Below are 8,161 nucleotides of genomic sequence, written 5' to 3'. Positions count from 1 at the left end.
GCGTCACAATATAACTACTAAATCTGAGGAGTCACAATATAGCGGTAAATTTCCTGTGTCTGAAGCGTCGCAATATAGCGGTAAATTTCCTATGAGGCATCGCAATATATTGATAAGATTACCTACATCCGAGGCTTCGCAATGTGATAAATTGCCTACATCTGAGGCGTCACAATATAGTAATAAACTGCCTACATCTTAGGCGTCACAATATAGTGATAAACTGCCTACATATGAGGCGTCACAATATAGTGCTAAACTGCCTACATCTGAGGTGTCACGATATAGTGCTAAACTGCCTACATCTGAGGCATCACAATATAGTGCTAAGCTGCCTACACCTTAGGTGTCACAATATAGTGATAAACTGCCTACATCTTAGGCGTCACAATATAGTGATGAACTGCCTACATCTTAGGCATCACAATGAAGTAATAGGTTAAATAAGTCTGATGTAAGTATATAGTTAAAGTGACGACCAAAATAAAAAGAATGAATTTTTGCGTCAAAACGTGATCTCAAGTAGAGCATCTGATATTTCTCCATTAAGTTCTCAACTAGCTTTGCTCAATATGTGAAAATACAGAAATGCTTTACCGTTTTCATTTTTACAATACCTTTCACGGCAAATTTCGTGGAAATTATGTAACAGACAATTCTGTCCAAAAGATATTCGTTAAAAAACGTTTTTGTTAATTCAGAAGGTTTGGCATCTAAACAAGGTCTTTAACGACATAGTTTATCCTTATACTGTAGTTACGAAATTTGCCTAAAATATTCGTCCACTGTAAACCTTTCCAAATACAATTTAAGAGTCTGAAAACCAATTATACTTTCTTGTGAATAAATCCAAATCTTGAACCTTTTAAAGTAAAAAGCTAGCATCCAATGCCCTTCAAAACAACCATCCGCAGCTATGCCATCATCTAAAAATACTTCAATCTTCACTTCCTTAGATCTCCAATATCTAACAGACTTAAGAACTTTAGTAAAGATGTACCGCCGCTTACAAAAATATCTAAAGATAATCCATTATAAAAACTTTATAAATTTTTCCCCAATAAGAAAGATATTGGTAACGTTTTAATAGATTACTATGCGATAAGCAGATTGTAGACTGATTAAATCCTTAAAAAGTTTGTAATAAAAAACCAGCCTTTGCTTACCATTTCCATTCTTGGTCACCGTCAGAGGAATTATTTCTTAGTTTCTCTGATACCAGTGTCACCCATTTTCTTTTAATAAATTCTGATTCGTCCCTTTCCGACCTATTGTTACCCAATCCAACAACCACAGTAACGGGTTTGAAATGGAATTTTGTGATTGCCCTTTTAGACGTCAATGACTATCTTACCGGACCCAATCTAATTCTGTTCAATGTATTGTGAATAACAACAACCAACAGGCGATTAAAAACAATAAAATAAAATAAACACAATGTTCCAATTTCCTTGTACCAACTGCTAAGTATACAAAGTAAAAACAGCTATATTTTCACTTATCTTTTCGACGTCTTTCTTGGTACATTCCCGGCTCCAATGTCAACTCTCGGCCTTTATTGAGCTCTAGACCTCTTCCATCAAAGTTGATATGAATCCACATTTTCCCTCGATCTTTAACTAGCTTGACACTTTCGGCAATGCTGCTCTTTGCGTACTAACTCGTTTTTGCAACAGTTTTAGATGTTCCTTGTCCTCCAAGTTGATAAAACAATTGCATCTAATGCCAACATTTTCGTATCAGTTTCCTCAAAATAACGCGTTGCTCATTCAAATGGTTTTCCATCATACTTTAATGAGGTGCGGATACTTGTTGAATATTCTGCTGGAAATCGGATAAAAGATTGTCCCTCACTTCTTGAAACGGTTTCAGCATTCTGACTGAGCGTGAAAACACTACTCACATCTGAAGCTGTATTTGACCCTGCCTGGCATCCTGGATAATAAATTCGACTTTCTCGGGCTAGTGTGCGCTAGAAAGTGACCACTTACTAAATACCTACTCAAACATCGAATACGTTTCACCCAACACTAAATTCTCATTGGCCACTGCCTACATAACAACTGAACTTAAGTAGCAAGACACTTAAGACCTGCTTACATATCGTTAGGACAAATATTTTTCGCTATACTTCGTAACGCGAAAAAATTCTAATTCACGCACCTATCAAACCGAGTACTCGACTTTGAGGAACTGGAAACTGTGACCCATGGTTTCAGGTTCATTTAGTAGCATATTTGGCTCCATTCATTTTGTGTTCTTTGTAACATTGAGGTCATAATGTTGTCTTTTTAAATTGTAGTCTCTTCTTTTTAAAACCGAAAGGCAAAGCTTTGTCTTATATATCCAACTTCATTCCTTTGGGGACAGAAGAGTTCCAAAGTAGATAAAATTTTGTTTATAATGCCGAGTGCTTCATTAACATTAGACTAGGATATAAGCTAGACACCTAGTAAATGAAAATAAATGAAATCATCCTTAATATTGTAACATTTGATATGATTTCTGGTAAAATATGTATCCCCAAAATTATTTCATTAAGTGAATGTCTGTAATTAACTTGTGAGAATATGACTAAGTTGAATCACTCATGAAACAAACGCTTTCCAGTGCCTGGCAAATAGCAACAATATTAACAAGAATACTACAGTATTGAAAATAACAAGGTAGTTAGGCTACACAAAATTGTCAAGAGACATTAACAAAATGATTACCCGGCTGTCGGTGGCCTAATGCCAACATCTTTGTCAATAGCTTTCATAAAGGAATGCCAAGATTGTAATGTGATCAATAATTAGGAAACCTTCAATGTCACTTTCAGATCATAACGAGCTACCACTAAAGTGGCATTTGATACAATTGAAAAGAAAGAAAAAAAACGTTGCAAATTATAGTCTTTACTTGTTTACTTTATAAAAGAGTGAATGTGTCTGGTGAGACAGTAGATGCACGAACACAGAGAGCGCTAGCAGAGAGATATAAATAGTTTGCTTTTAAAGTCAGATTTTATCACGAATGCATATATCTGCAAACTAGAAAAAATGTCTGAAAATATATAACTAGAATGCTGCTATCTCAAAGATTTATAAATATAGGAATTATACGTCCTCTGTATTTGTGCGAGACGGTATTATGTTAGCAAATTCATATTTGCCAACGGTTATATAAGCGGACAAAATTCGGCCGTTCCTGTTGGGTCAGTGGATTTAAATCAAGGCCCAACCACACAGTCTGATTTGGATAAGGACTGTGTGCTGTATAAGCGATTATCTAACCCTAAAACAGTGCTTAACATTGCTACGTACAATGTAAGAACCCTCTCTGAAGAGATACACCTGAGTAGCTTGGAAACAGAGATTATGAACCTCAATTGGGATATATCGGAATCTCCGAGATGAGAAGATCAGGTGAGAAAATCCAAATGCTTAAAAGAGGACACTTGCTTTACAACAGTGGCAAGGAAAACAAACAAAATGGTATGGGATTTCTCATAAACAAAAACTTACACAGCAACATTGAGAAGTTCACAGCCACATCAGACAGAGTTATAGTGTTACTCTTAGAATTTCAAAGTGATACAGACTAACTATCATACAGGTATATGCTCCCACATCATTGTCATCCCAAGAGGAACTGGATAGCTTTTATGATGACCTATATACCACTCTAAATAACAACAAAGCCCATTATAACATCTTAATGGGGGATTTCAACGCTAAAATTGGAAAAGGGAATGAGGATTGCGTTGGCAAATTTGGATATGGGGAGAGAAATGAAAGGGGAGATGACTTGATAAATTTTGCTGTAGCACATAACTTCAAGATCATGAACACATTCTTTAAAAAAGAGTGAAAACAAGAGATGGACATGGTGAAGGCCAAACTATGAAACAAGTAATGAAATAGACTACATACTAGTAGACAAACATAATATAGTTAAAAAAGTTGATAGCCTGAACCAAGTCAATGTAGGCAGTGATCACAGGAAGATAAGATGCAAAATCCAAATCAACACCAAACAAGAAAGGCAAAAACTATTCTTCTTAAAACCAGAACATATCAAAGTACCTGAAGCTCTCAAATTTACATTTCAGATAGAGTTAAAAAATCGCTAAGAGATTCTTGGAAATTTAGAAGACCAAAACAGTAAGGAAACTGATATTGCAAACTTGAATAATAACATCATTATCCCCTTGAAAGAAGTAGCAAAGAAGTTCCAGGACACAAAACCCTCTGATAACAGCAAATTCTCCGAAGACAAAAAGAACTTCATGAAAAAATGGAGAAATCTCAAGCCTTCATCAACAGTGAGGAAGAAAATTGAAGCAGCTGAACTGATCAAAACTATACAGAAAAAGCAACGAGAAGACCTTCGCAATAGGACGACAAAAATAATTGAAGATATCATCAAACAAGCAGAGGGTTTAAAACAGCAAAAAGAAAACTCGGCCAAGGGAAGCTGCAATTCACTGGGGTGCTAGAAGAAGGCAGATCCCTTACAACCAACCATGATGGAATAGCGAAGCGAGCAAGAGAGTACTACCAAAAGCTTTACTCCTCAGAAAGACCTCGTTACCATCTTTGTGAAAGAGCAAATCAACACCCATCTCATCACTTTCCAGAGATCACAGCAGGCGAGGTGCGACTAGCCGTCAAACAAATGAAGAAGGGGAAAGCACCGGGACCTTATAACATCATGTTAGACCTAATAGCAGATGCTGATGAGCCAATCCAGATCAGACTGGCGTGACTATTCAATGAATGTTTGAAGAAGAGAAAAACGCCAGAAGAGTGGAATAAAGCTATCCTCATTCTACTCTACAAAAAAGGTGACCCCAGGGACATGAACAACCAACGGCCAATCAGCCTCCTTAATGTTATTTATATAATTTTCACCAAAGTTATTACCAACCGAATTGGGAACAAGCGGGCTTTAGAAGAGGATACTCCACAATTGACCATCTACAAACAGTAAACCAAATCATTGAGAAAACAAATGAATATAAGATACCACTAGTAGTAGCACTTGTAGATTACACCAAAGAATTTGACTCGGTTGAAACTGAGGAGGTCATGTCAGTGCTGGAAGAACAGGGAGTTGACTCAGTTTACATTAATATACTCTGTCACATCTATGACCATGCAACATCATTTATTCGCTTACACAAGGACTCTGAACCATTCCAACTCAAGAGAGGTGTCAGACAAGGTGACACTAGCTCACCCAAACAGTTTACTGCCGGCCGGGAGAGAGCTTTCCAACAACGCAACAGGCAAGAAAAAGGAATAAAAAGAGATGAAGAATATTTAAGTCACCTGAGATTTGCTGATGACATCATTATCATTGCTCTCACCAAAGAAGAGCTTCAACATATGCTCACCGAGCTAAATGAAGCAAGCAAATCAATTGGCCTCCACATGAACTTCCAAAATACCAAAGTCATGAGCAATAAATGTACTGAAAATGTAAATGACATACTTGAAGTTGGAAACCAACAAAATGAAGAAGTAGACCACTACGTCTACCTAGGACAACGAATATCTCTATATGACGCCTGTAAAGAGAGCAAAATAAAAAGAAGAATAACCCTCGGTTGGCAAGCGTTTGGAAGAGCAAGTACAGTGTCAAAAAATAAGAAGATTCCTATCATCTTAAAAAGGGAAGTCTATTGTCAGTGTATCCTCCCTACTGTCACCTAGGGGACCGAAACTTGGAATCTAACAAAAAAGCTTTCCCTTAAATTACGCAAAATGCAGAGGGCACTTGAGAGAATTATGCTAAATCTAACAAGGAAGGATAGAAAAACAGCTAAATGGATACGTCAAAAAACTAAAGTAATGGATATCCTTGAAACCATTAGCAAGCTCAAATGGAACTGGGTGGGCACATTGCCAGATGACAGACCACCGATGGACATCACAAACAACCTTTTGGACACCCTGAGGATACACAAGAAACTAAGGAAGACAAAAAACCCGCTGCCGAAATGACTTAGACCAACACAAGCAACAGTGGCACGGAATATCTTGCGATAGAAGTCTGCGGAGGAACCTGGGGAAGGCCTACATCCAACAAAGGACTTTTGAAGGCTGTAATGATGATGATATAAGCGGATGAGCAGCCTGGAGACGTAAAGAGAACTTTGGGTGTGGAGGAAATCTTCCCATGAATCTCGAAGAAGTCTCTGGCATCAGAGTGACGGATTGGGTTCAAGGCGATGGACAAAATGTAACTTCGGATTTTACTCGTTGTGCTTGGCAGGTGATCTAATCGAATTTGAATGGACTGGCGGGGGACACATGCCTTCGTTATATAAACATTGAGCATCACAGCACAAGGAACTGGCTATCTTTTTATGAATTTACCCAATGAATCCTCTTTGGATTTAGTCAGTTTATGGAAAGAGAAGATGACAGAATAGACCCCGGTCCTGAAGGTAGGTGGCCCGGGCATAGCAGGGTGCTAAGAATCTCCCGGTTAATAAATAATAAAGAAAAATTGGAAATTGGTAATTAAAATGTTAGAGCCATGTATCAGATAAGGAAGTTACATGTGAAGAATGAATATATGATATATAGTTTGGGTATCTTAGCCTTAAGTGAAACACGTAAGGGTATTGCATGAGAAACCTTAGACTAAGGAACTATATATATATATATATATATATATATATATATATTTATATATAAATATCTATATATATAAATATATATATATATGTGTATATATATACATATATATATATATATATATATAAATATATATATATATATATATATACATATATGCATATATTTCTATATGTATATATATATATATATATATATATTTACATATATACCTGTATTTATATATATATATATATATATATATACATATAGGTATACATATAAATATATATTCATTAAAGAGTACAATTATTTCATATAGTATGCATAAGTACATTGGCAATATATGGTGTTATGCTAGATATAAGTATTGATATATACATGATTATATGTTTATGATATTAATGTTGTATGTATATAAACGTTTATATGCATATATATGTATGTATATGTATGTAAGCGTATATATGTATATGTATGTATATATATATATATATGTATGTGTTTATATAAGTATATATATATATATATATATATATATGTATGTGTTTGTTTTGCTTATGTATTTATATAGAAAAGGCAACCGTGTTTTTCATATCAATAAACTGAAAGTCAAAAAACAAGAATTTACCCGCCACCAGAAATGACCCTTTCTGGCAGGTGTCTATTGAGCTTTGGTCTCAGCCCACTTAACACCTGACCCAAGCCCAGGTAGCTGGTAAGGGAGTGTCATTGTTCTCTAAATCTCTATATGTATGTTCTTACGTTTACTTTCCCTATAAAATGTTAAGGAACCTCTCTCAATAAATCAGTCCTCTGAAGAAGTATCACGAAACTAGTCAGGACTTAAGCGTATATTTTGTATTTTCATTATCCTTGTGGTTCTTTTGCATCTGAGCATCGCGTTTTCCTGTGATTTTCACGCATATATATATATATATATATATACATATATATATATATATATATATATATTTGTATACATATGTATGCATATATATATATATAAGTGTGTATATATACATATATAAGCATATACATATTTATAAGTGTGTATATATATATATATATATATATATTGTAATGGAATCAACGTATTCAATTTATTTTTTCTATTTTTGCTGTGCATTTGATTTTCCTCTTTAAAGTAAATTTTTTCTTGTTTTTGTCAAGTTTTGTTTATGTCTTTTGAAGGCTGGACTTGGGATGTTTTCCTCCCCTCAAAGAGTAATTGTAGTTTTAAATTGGTACGTCACCCATGTAAGTGTTTTTATCTTTTCATGTTGATGATCTTTCGGCTGTTCATCGCCTGTTTTGTTTTTGTCCCCGCTGGTGATATGGGGCCCTTTGGAGTGAAAAAACGACAGATAGCGGCTCGGCTCCTTATAGAGAGGTTTTCAGCTTCCATACTTCCTGACGGCTTGTGGCAAGTTACGTGAAATGTTCTAATGACGTCCTCGATGTTAGTGCAGCTGGTGGCACTTTGGAGGTGTTCCTTGCCATCCCCTATGAACTGTGTTGGTGCTGACGTCTCCTCAGTTCCTGTAAGGGTC

The sequence above is a fragment of the Palaemon carinicauda genome, chromosome 5 (genome assembly GCF_036898095.1).
Source record: "Palaemon carinicauda isolate YSFRI2023 chromosome 5, ASM3689809v2, whole genome shotgun sequence".
Classification (NCBI taxonomy): Eukaryota; Metazoa; Arthropoda; class Malacostraca; order Decapoda; family Palaemonidae; genus Palaemon; species Palaemon carinicauda.
The sequence above is the reverse complement of the archived record's forward strand: the minus strand, read 5'-3'. Positions refer to the sequence as shown.